The following is a 12,149-nucleotide window of genomic DNA, read 5'->3' as shown; positions in this document are numbered from 1 at the left end:
GCCGGATGACCCGAAATGGCCCCCGTCAGTGTTTTCGCGCCCTCCCCTTGCTTACCGAGGTCGCGCGGATGACCTGAAATGGCCCCCCGCAGCGTTTTCGCGACCTCGGTAAGCAAGGGGAGGGCGCGAAAACACTGACAGGGGCCCTTTCGGGTCATCCGGTGGCCATTTTGGAGCCACCGATCAGCTGATCGGCGGCTCCAAAATTGCCGCCGGACGCCCCAATCGTCGCAAAGCGAGTGCGGCGATTGGGGCAGCTCCGTATAGCGATCCCCAAAAAGGGATCGCTATACGGATTCTTCGTTGTACGGTGCACTCGTTAAGCGAGGCACCACTGTACAGTATTTTGACAATAGGTGATTGTTCACCTGCCATCTTTTAAAACAACTAGTAACTGATTAAACTCTTCAACTTTCCCTTGCATAGAAGAACTGCTAATAGGATTCCAAATTCCTTCCTTTTGCACGTTAAACAGCATTCACAGATTTTGCTTGCCAATTTAGGCTTAAAGCGTCTTAGGGATGTTTTGTTTGTAATAACAGACAGTCACTTGAGTTATTGCACTGGCACGACCTGTTCCAAGAAGAAGTCCTCCAAGTGACCTTCCACTCCTCAACACTGCCTTGGAGGCAGAACCTTTGCCTGCTCGTTCAGCATCAGACAATCCTTAGGTTGCATACATGTTGAGCTAACAGAGAATCTTCCTGCACAGCCCTTTCCTGCTCTCTTTGTTCTCCCAGAATTCTCACTTGGCCACTCTCTACACAACCCACTTTCCTAACCACTCTCTTGCCCCCCCCCCAAAAGTGCACACAAGGGCAAGGTGTGATATTAGTTTGAGTAATAAAGTGAGTTTCCAAGTGGTTCTGGAGCATGCAAATAGCAGGGCCCTAACTGCCTGGAGCTGGCTCATGGTGGGACCCTTTGGAATCTTATCTCCTAAATCATTGCTCTCTAGCCTGAGGGCTTAATTAAGCTAATCTGTGAAGGTAGAAACCTGCCTTATAACAAACCAGTCCATCTTTTGGCAGAGTGTAGAAAGTGCTGGCTTAAAACCTACAGCTACATAGCAGAGAACAACCCAAACAGGGACCTACAGAGCGGATTATTATAATAATTACAAATCTCCCTCAAATACACCACACTTTATTGTTTGTTAGCTTTACCTCAAGTGGCATAACACAGCCTCAATAAATTTAGTCAAAGACTCTGGTGTTGAGAAAGAATTTTAAAAATGCTTCTCTTTTTTTCACAAATCTTCACGTGTTTCAGAATAACAAACAAAACATATTTGCCCGTTACATAGTTTGAGATTTCGACTGGTTAACTTTTATTATTTTGACTAACTGACTGGTTACTGCCCTCAAGAATACATTGATTGGTTACACTTCACTCAGACTCTTAACTGCTGACTCCATAACTGTTACTCCAAGATGGAGAACTTTCTTGTGAGGGAGATGGAGCTCCTATGAACCACAGAATCTGCTCCCCCCCTCTCCTCTCTAGCCTATGCAGGTGTTAACACAAAATTGGATTAGATCAACTCCAGCCGGATGGGTCTACCCAGGACTTACGAATACATGGCAGCACTTTCATCCATGATTAAATCAACAGAGCCCTGCGGTGAACTGAAAAAGCATTCAGCAACAACAGACCCAGAAAAGAAGGCATGTTAGAAGAGTAACCTGATTGCCTGAAGTTTGGAGGTAGAACCAGAGGATGGAAACAGTGTCTAAACCTGTCCATCTCTGCCTCCCAAGATGACCTCTCACTGAAGCCCATTTCCTCATCTCCTCAAACACACACTATGTAGCCCTAGCACAGGCAACGTCAGTAAACAAGCATTACACCAGCATCCACACAAAACCTGGTGAATACACAAAGAACCAATAAGTGTGACAACAACTTTTGCAACAACCGAAGAGAATCCTCACAATGGGCTTCCAGGAAGGGAAAGGTGGCCTCGATGGTCATCTGACTAGAGCAGCTGTAACCACGGATGGGCAATGTTTCTCTCCATCCTGATTAGAGATGGGCACAAATTGGTCCATCCCAGTTTGTAAAGGCAGCAGCACAGATGCAGCTGCTCCCCTCTCCTGCCTCCTCTGACTCAGTCACCAGGTCCAGCCTCCATCATCTTCAACTGATCTTCCGCTCAGACAAAAGGGTGGGACGGAAAGTCTGTGCTCTTGCTCATGACTGGGAGATTAGCTGAGAAGGTGGAAAAAACAAGCAAGCTGGGCTTGGTGAGTGGCTTAGATCAGCTGATGAGGAAGGGGAGGGGAGCAGTAAGACCTGTGCTCCTGCCTTTATGAACTGGGATGAACTGGGATGAACCAAGATGAACCGGTTTGTGCCCATCTCTAATCCTGATCAATCATTCAGTTAAGCAATCGGGTTTTAATTTAAGATGATTTAGGTTTTGTGGAATAAATATCAGATTAAATCCCAATATTTCAGCTTAAATATGGATTCTGTCCACAATGTGGAATGGTATTAAGACTGGAATCAATGCCTTCATCCACTACTACTCTAAGTCCCCTTAATACAGAGCTGTTGCTTGTTCTGTGGATCAAAGGCAGAAAATGAACCCCCCTTGTCTCTTTCAACATTTTCCTCGGAGACAGTGGCCTCCAGCTTTGCAAGTGTGTGTGAGTGGACATCACGTGCAAAGAAGATGGCTTCTGCCCCGTTTCCCAGGCTAGAGTTAATGAATCATCCTTTCTGAGTAAGAAAGGTCAGAGGCAGGCTTACATTTCACAGACTAGTTTGCATTGCTCTGAAGATGCAAGGCCTGCCTGCCGCTGGTAGATTTCCTCCTCAGGATAAGTGCAGGAGGGGGGATGGGGCGTCCTTGCATGGTTGTAACTATGACATTGATATCCTAAGGCTGATTGCCTTGCACTTGAAGCAAGTGGCTCATTAGAAAGCATTTGTCAACAGGAACTGATCACAATCCATGAGTTGGCTAATCCAAGTCTGTCAGACTTTGCATTATAGTCTCTAACTGCCTGTGCTACATCTTGCCTCAGTGTTAGAGCCACTCCATTTTCTCCTGAGTTTGTCATTTCCAGAATAGAACATTTCGCAGTTGTCAGACTGAAAAGATCCCAGTCCGGTGGTCGGCTTTAGTTCACTATATGCTTATACATTCCATTTCCTGCTTTATGGTTTCCGGTTTACCTTGCTTCAGACTCTTGATGGCATTACTCTTTAGCCTCTTGATGACATTGCTCTTGGTTTCTCTGACAGAACCAAATCCCTTTGCCATGTTTAAGGTATGAATCTAACAAGGGGAGGGCTAGTATAATGGGTGTCAAATACAGAGGGATGAATCTGGGGCTCAAATCTCTGCTCAGCCATCACACCTACTAGGGGGCTTTGATCGTGACGTCACTCTCAACCTACCTTGCAGGACTGGCATGAATGCAACCTGAGATTTCCCCAGGTCTGCTGTTTTGAGATGGGTAGGATATAAATATGGTCCCTTATGGATTATCTGCGGCAAAGACCAGGAATAAGAAAAGTTATGATTGAAAGGGTTAGATGGGAGTTAAACGTAACAATTAATTTTTGTTTCCCAGAGGTCTCTGCTATGTCAGTCAATAGCTTTGAGAAGTTTTTTGGTTCATATAGAAATGGGCATTTATAAAATCTTCCCAACGTAACAAGTGTGTCTAAGGCACATGTGATGTTGGGAGCCCTCTTTGCTGCTTCCTTCAAGGACTCTGCAGGAAATATTACATGTAGATTGTCTAGACCAGGGGTCTCCAACCCCCAGTCTGTGAATTGGTCCCAGTCCGTGGCCTTGCCAGGACCGGGCCGTGGAGACAAATCTCCTGCCTCCCGCATGTTCAGATGCATGCACGCCCCTCCCACACATGCACGGCCCCTCCCATGGCCCCTCCCATGCACACACAACTCCTCCCATGGCCCCTCCCATGCTAAACTGGTCCATGGAGACAAAAAGGTTGGGGAGCACTGGTATAGATGACATGAGAGGATCCTCAGCTGCAGCTCCTCCTCGTCCAAAGATCACACAGAATGGCAGATGTGCCTCAGCTTTCATTACACAGGAATACGGGAATCAGTTTGGGCTTCTACTGTTACCTCCTTGAATTTCCAAACCGCTTCTGGTAGAGGTTATTTTTGCAACCAGGGCATGGTCTCACAGGTCTTCTAGCTGTGGCTTCCTCCTGGCTTTCCAGCCTCAAGAAGGATTCCTCTTTTGAGGCCTGACCTCACATCACTCCTATGCCTTTTCTCGTGGTAACTGCTACAAAACAACTACAGTATTCTCCAATGACTTCTTGCCTGGAAATGGTAGCTAATGGCTGCTCACTTACTCATTTTCACTCACTCACTCACTCACTCTCTCTCTCTCTCTCTCTCTCTCTCTCTCTCTCTCACACACACACACACACACACACACACACACACACACACACCACACACCACACACCACACACCACACACACACACACAAAATTTAACTCTTTCGCTGGAGTTGTTCCTGTGACAAGAACAGGGCACCTGCTCTGCCACGGAATCCCTCCTTAAAGCCTTCCCTGTTCCATCTCACCTTACAACAAATTCTGTCACTAATCGATTTAGATTCCCTCACAGTTTGGCTGCATGGCTAGTTAGCCATCCCACCACTTCCAAGATATATTTTACACTTGGTTTAATTTTTACCAAAGGAACAAAAAAAAAATTAACAATTTCTTTACCAGACCAACACTTTAAATAATCACTTCAGCCTCAAATTAGCACAACAATTTAAAAAACCCACTCCATAACCTCTGGGGAGAGGGCCCGTTATGTCACAATTATGTTGTGATTCAGAATCATGTTATATTGTAATAATACCATTTCCTCTTTTTTTAATGAAAACTTAAAGTGTTATGATAAGCTAAGTGGTGGGATCAGGACAGGGGTAATGACACAGGAAATGGGTGGGGTAAGGGATTTGATTTCAACACGGATTTCATTCCTCTCTCCCCCCCAGCAGCTTTTGTGATGTTACAAAATTGTATGGCTTGCGAAGAATTGTAGAAATTATCAGTTTTAAAAGGCCTCCCTACTCCCAGACCTGTCTAGGAAAGGGGCCTGAAGTGAGGTACCTATGAAGAAAATAGCCTAAGCATTATCTTTCATCTTCACTCTTTTCAATGCAGTGTTGAATTTGGTGCTTTTCCTAAAAATTTTTGCAACAGGCAACCTCTTGGGGTTTTTTGCCTAGACAAATTGGTGATTGTCCAAATCATTGTTGTTTGCCGCCCTGTATATATGTCACTGTCCCTGCCAGTCCAGTGGTGAGTTCCAAGGAGGAAATTGGTGAAAACAGATGTTTATTAGGGAGTCAGCCCTATTAAATACAATGTCACTTAACTGACATAATGAGTGAACATCCCTGGAATTGACTGTAAACAGTCGGCCGTTTTTTCCTCAATGACCTGTCAGACGTTTCCGCACATGAACTGTTGCAAAGATCATCAGAGAATGGTGGTAATTCTCCACTAAGGAAGTGGAATGCTTGCCAGATAAAGCAAGGTGGGATTGCTCAATCTGTCAGTGAATTTCACAAGGCTGGACAGAAACAAAACGCTCAGAGCTGGAGAGGAGGAGCTGCACTCAGATTTCAGTTCCAGCAAGTGTTCCTACACGCCCACTGCTTGACCTCGAAGTGGATGCAGATTTACTCGAAAATGACGTAGCTGGTAACTAGCAGCGTGGGGTGGAATCATGTGGACCATGACCATGTCCTCATCTTGTAAAAAAAAAAAAACCTTCATGAACTACATTCCACAACACATGTACTGTACCTGCCTTTTTGGGGGTGGGGGTGGAAGACTTTCTGGTCCCATTAGCCCCAGCACGGTTAGTGATTAAGGATGACAATACGTAGTTGTATTATAAAACCTCTGAGGGGCACAATGCTGCGAACGATACATCACTGAGGGTGACAGCAGGCTAGGCCAGATGATAATCACAGGGCCTGTGGCTAACTTGGGCCCAGGAACAAAACCCTTGGAAATAGAAAAATAGCAGCTAGACATTCCAATTACAGGCTGAGGGTCCGGGATCATAAAAGTCCTTTCATCTTTTCTTTAACACATCATGTGGCAATTTGTGTGTCCCGACACTTCAGGGGGTTGGGGGGGGGGAAGGAGTTCCGTGTAGTTCCTGCTGAGCCAAAGAACTCACAAGGTTGCTCTTGAGCATGTCATCTGGTCATAAACGTACCTCTCATCAGCAGTGAAATATAACTTTTTGGATTAGAGTAAAATGGGAGCAAGGAACCTTACATCCAAATTTCTGAATTCCTGCCACTATAGGTCACCTATCAAGTAAATACAGTGAGTGAAGATGTTCCTTTATAATATGCCATCCTCAGTGGGTATCACTAGACTGGTGGCCAGCCTCACTCGCCTTGCTGCCTTTTCTGGATGATCAGCTTTCTGACAAACAAATATTCCTTCGAGAATACATAAATGTTCCTTCCCTTGTCCTTTATGGCTCTTGGTCCACAGTCTTCCCTTGAGGCTGTGCTTGCGGTTGCAGGGATACAGCATTTCCCCAGCAATGAAAACATGGTCCTTTTCACTTAAGGAAAAACAATAATGCTTTTGTTGCTCTATGAAACGCAGGTGTGTCTGTGTAACGGTGCCCGCAAGGCAGTTTCTTGTAAAATCCACTTCCCCTCCTATGAAGTACTCTTTGAGAATATCCCTCTTTGGTTTGTCGTTGTGCATTTGGAACCTTGGGATACTCTCTTGCTTTGTAACTCTCACACAGGTAGGCTGATCCACCAACGTTTTAGAGAAGAGATGAAAGTGCATTTTCACATTTTGTCTTTTATGTTAAAGATGCTTTGATGGCCGCATACATACACCTGGTTTTGCTTCTACAAAGTAAATATAGGGGTCTAGCAGCACGGTTGCAAAAACCTCCCTTTGCAAGCAAGACAATGCCCAGATCCCTGACACTGATATAATACATACGTTGCAACATTGTGCTGGTACCAGTATTATGTCAAGGAGCAGAGCTCAACATTTGCATATTATATCTTGCAGATCAATCTACCAAAGGATCAAAGGTTCCAGAAGGAGAAAGGACTTTGATATGTTTAGGTTCATAGGCATTCTATTGATCCTTGATAGGAATCTGGCAGGTAGGGGAGAACAGCAGGGGATGGGAGAAACACACCTAGTGTCTCAAAAATAGGTCTTAGCATGTCAAAACACCACAGCTGGCTAATGCATGGTGGATAAGAGACATAACATCTCATTTGCAGGAGGACATTGAGCAGGGAGTTGGAAGGACCCTCCAACTCCATTATCCTATGGTTCTATGACATGGGGGTAGAGGGAGACCACTCCTTTGGAGGTAGTGATAAACATGTTGTGTCCCATCTAGGGCACCAAGGAGGAGGCAGTTACACCAAGCCTTTCTGTGTAGCAAGGAATTACATTTCATGACAGGAGAGTCTTGTTCTCATACTGCGATGCAGCCATACCTGGCTAGGGCTCTTCTCTCGCCTTGTTTCCATGCTCTGCTAGCTCACTGACTCTCTTTTGTCTCTTAACTTGGCAGGAAGACAGTGAAATGTGAGCCGGGCAGGAGGGTATTTGCGTAACTGGCCTGTCCCATCCACCTCCCATCCTTCATGTTGAAGGGCTGCCCTGGAACAGAATGTGCCAATGGATAGAGCGGTTTTCTGCCTCTGGGCCAAAACATGCAGCAGCAGGAACAGCAGCAGCTCACATGTCGGGCTGATGCCTTGACAGAACACCAGGCAAAGGGAAGGGGCGGGTCTGGGTTCCCAGCAGAGAGAAAGGCATGCCCAGAGAGGCAACAGCTCCCACTGCTTGGACCGGGCTCAGCTGTCTCCCGAGGCAGCTTTTTTACGGCCCAGCCATGGAAGCGCTGCTGAGATCTAAGACTTTGGCAGAGGTGAGGTTAAGGTTTGGGGACTGCAAAATGAACAAGAAACATGAAGATTAAAAATTATACGTTATATCCTCTGGCTCTAACACCAGCTGTGGTATTCCCTGTCTTCTTTCAACTAAAAGCCTTACAAAAACTCGGGCATTCCTGGAAACTATTTGTGGGTGAATTAATGAGAAGTTGTTAATGGGCCGAGATTCACCCCCAGATATCACACTGGCTCCTGTTATGCTACATTCCTTAAGAAGCCTTTCTTCTGGACAAGTGCCAGCCTCTGAGTTCAACCTCCAGCAGTGGAAAGGTATGCTGAATGGTTTGTGGGATGCTCCTGAGAATCGTTTGCACAAGTAAAGCTACCCTACCTTTGCTTCAGACATAGCTGTATTGGCAAAAGAGCTGAATGTCCTTCTCTGGCCAGCTGCAAGGCAAAGGGGCACCTGTTTACCTGCAAGAGGACAGTAGAGTCCTAGAGGCCAGGATCAAATAAAGAAAATGTATTTTTGGATAACTGAAACTGATGTTTTCTTGAAAGAGGGTTAGGTAAAGGTAATGGTTCCCCCTAACATTTAGTCCAGGCATGTCTGACTCTAGGGCGCGGTGCTCATCTCCGTTTCCAAGCCGTAGAGCCAGCATTTGTCCGAAGATAGTTTCCGTGGTCACATGGCCAGCGCGACTAGACATGGAACGCCGTTACCTTCCCACTAAGGTGGTCCCTATTTATCTACTCGCATTTGCATGCTATTGAACTGCTAGGCTTCTGTGGTTTAACCCACAGTGCCACCACGTCCCTACGAAAGAGGGTTAGGGTTCACTTATTGTAAAGGAAGCTTGTTGGTGGCTCCCACACAGCTCTACATACATTTGCATTTCTTTCTCTCGTTCCCTCTCTTAATAATGTCTTGGAGTGCCTGTTGGCCTCACCATTCTAGATTGTTTTAGATGAAGCTAATCGTTTGCCTCCTGAGGCTAGCCCTGATTTGGAAGTGGAGACAATCCTGGTTTATGGATGATCACTGTCAGAAGCGGCTGTTAGACTTCAGTGCTGTATATGCAATACTGACGTGGTAGTTGCCCTGCTAGGTCTCATATTCGTAGAGCAACTTAGGAACTGTGTGTTGCTGAGCCTTTAATTCTCATCAAATAGGTGCTGACTCCCCTGGTTGATCTTTCATGTGACTCAGACCTTTACCTTTACAATCGAAGGCTAAACAGCCAGGCTTCAGAACTACAGTTCAACGCTAAGACCTCCTCAAATGAAGGCTGAAATCCTGTTGTGCGGTTATTCAAACAGTGCAGCCATTAGAGGAGAGTTACCGTAAGTGAAAGAAGTCTCCATAAATCTGAGCCACACAGTCAATCTGCAACAGGTAATATTGATGGAGTTTTATTATTCATTTATTTTATTTCTTTGCTTCATTTTTATACCACCCATCTGGCCCAGGGCCACTCTGGGTGGTTCACAACAAAGACACACAGCAGCATGATTAAAATAGATTTCTTAATGCACAGCGATCTGCTTCCAAAGTTTACACCATTTGCATTAGCGTGCCACAGGATTTGAGCCATTTACGCAGGGGAAGCCTTTCAAAAAGTAAAGCTGCTAACTGGTTTTAGAAGTGAAGCTGAAATAGCTAAAAGGTCACCTTGGGTGATTTTTTTTTTTTTTAAATACAGGACAGAGTATTTGAGTCATGTGTATGCAGAAAAAGAACAGTAGCAAAGTGTTCATGCCTTGGAATATACTGTATACCAGTCCCTTTGCTAGATCTGGATCTTTATTATGGAATTTTTCCTTAGCTTATCTCGAGCAATAAACCCTCTCACATGTTTGCTTAAGAAGAGAGTATCTGGGATTGCCAGAACAAAGAATGTACCAGACAAAGATTTTACTAGGATGCAAATTTGAACAGGTGGGCACAAGATGTTCCAGTTAAAACAATCAAAACAAAACCTGCCTTTTGTTGACAAAGAGAAGTACCAATGGAGAGATCAAGCTGGATACAAAAGGTCACCACCCTTGTGAACCCAGCTTTAGTGGCTGAAGGCGGTCGGGAATAATCTCTGCTAGGGAATAACCAGAAAATTGTGGATTATTTACAATTTTTCTTTCAGGAATGTCTCTCTACTTTTATGTTCAGTATTTTTCTTCTTGACAGTTCTCTGCCTTTCATGGAAGAACCACTGCTGAACAAGTGATATCCTTCTGAGCAATTGATATTTATGCCTTTGATTTATTCCCCACCTCTCCTCAGAGGAACCCAAATCAGCCAGATATACATTGAACTGCAGAGTTTCAAATGAAAAAAAAATTAAAATAATAATTAAAAAAATTCTTGATGAGGATGATTGGCTATGTGGCTTCCCCCACATTATGATCATGATTATAAAATGACTTTGTTCTCTGAGTAGCGGGTGTTGTTACTAGTAGAAGAGACGGTGGTTCCAAAATATTGCTTTCCTTCATGCTCATTGATGTCCACAATCTTAATGTTCAGAGTCTTCAGTTTCCTGTTTCTGCAGCATGAACTCCAGGGGTGAGGAATGCCTGCTTTTTTTTATAGTGACCTCCTAGCCCTGACTCTGTTGACCCTGCCCTTCACTTCATCCTGCATGGATGACATCAATACCTGGGTAGGTTGGATTGAAGACACTGGTATCAGTGGTATTAGAAGTGTGTGTGAAACACATGACATAGACATGGACAAAACAAGCATTCCTGAATTTGCATGAGAAGGTTGAGCTATTTTTTCCCCCTGGACTTCAGCCTGAGTGGTTAGTGTGAAATCTGTCCACACTGGTCTTCCCAGCTCAAGGTGAAAGCAACAGGTGGCACATAATGCATGGGGGTGGTTGAACAAACTGGATCAAGACAAACCCGAACGATGCTACAATGGCTATATTGGTATCAAGTAGTAGGCATCCTTCAGTCTCGAAAGACTATGGTAATGTGCTCTGTATGGAGGACTTGGAACAGCGTCTAGTGTGGCTGAGGAGGCCAATTTGAGAGTGACAATGTCTTCCACACTGAAGACAAATCCAATCTGTCCCCTGTCCAGCTCCCTGGTTTTGCTGCTTTTGTGACTTCCTCTTTGCCTTGGCCTGCTGGACAAGGGTCTCTTCAAATTGGGAGAGGCCGTGATGTAACGCCTGCCTCCAGGCTGAACGCTCAGAGACTGACTTGACTTTAGACATTTACAGTTAGAGTCAATGTTGAAAGTGGAGCTGAAGAGATGCTTGGAAGCAGAGGACTGCGACTAACATGAAGCCACTGGCATAGAACAAGGCCCAAGCTTGTCCAGTTTCCTTGGACAAATCCTCACCAGGCTCTTGATGCGAAATTTTTGTATCAATACAAAAATGTCCAAAGTCTGGACAAGCATGTACAAGCGAGACCAGTGATGGCAGTGAGGTGCCATTGAGGGGGTCCCTTTCCCAGGCAAAAAAAAAAAAGACACCAAGAATGACCATCAGTTGGGTGGTGGTACCTTACTCCCAGAAATCAACCCCAGAGTGAGGTTGTGAGGGAAAGTCCGAAGACACAGAAGAAAGTTAGGAAACTACCAAAAAGCTGCACTTAAGAAAAGAAGGCTTTTAAAAAAGAGAAGAGAGAACAAACAACTCAAAATGTCTCCCATGAAAACCTTAATGCAGAATGATTCTGCTGCTGTAGCAAAAAAGAACTGGAGAGGGAGGATGGCATTTTCTATTCTAGAGGCTCCACGCAGGTGCCGAACCAGAATCGATCATGCTAAGAGAGCACGAAGAAGCAGACACCATGCCAGCACAGATTTCCCACAAGGGTTCCTAGTAATTCTGCCTCTCTGCTGGAAGGTGTGCCTGAGGTGTGTGAAGCTAGAGGAGCGCTTGGAAACCATGCAGGGGAGACTAAAGGGAGGGTGGCAAGCTGATAACAGCCTTTATCAAGATGTCCTTTGTTCTGGGCTCCTGAACATTGGGCGAGCATGTCCGCGTTGATCTGGGCTGTAATAAAGAACTAACAGAGTCTGCAGCACAGCAGTTTCAAGTTTTATGATTTTAAAAAAAATCACCTACAGAGCAAATGCTGATATTCTCCCTTGTATGTATTTGCGCTAGTAATTGATAATAAATAATCGCCTGGTCTTTGTTAAAAAACATTAAATAAGATTTACTGTTTAGAACACACGTCAAAGAGAATAAACTCATAGTGCTTAGACATA

The 12,149-nt window shown here is 44.9% G+C and overlaps 1 long non-coding RNA gene across 1 annotated transcript; it reads left to right on the top strand.

The window, feature by feature from the left end:
• Positions 1–534: 534 nt before the first annotated feature.
• Positions 535–12,149, top strand: LOC144587154 (uncharacterized). The gene is made up of 2 exons (XR_013542357.1): positions 535–8,251; positions 9,095–12,149. It is a non-coding gene; the product is annotated as an uncharacterized LOC144587154 (long non-coding RNA).

Source organism: Pogona vitticeps, chromosome 2, assembly GCF_051106095.1.
Source record: "Pogona vitticeps strain Pit_001003342236 chromosome 2, PviZW2.1, whole genome shotgun sequence".
Taxonomy (NCBI): domain Eukaryota; kingdom Metazoa; phylum Chordata; class Lepidosauria; order Squamata; family Agamidae; genus Pogona; species Pogona vitticeps.
The sequence above is the reverse complement of the archived record's forward strand: the minus strand, read 5'-3'. Positions and strand labels throughout refer to the sequence as shown.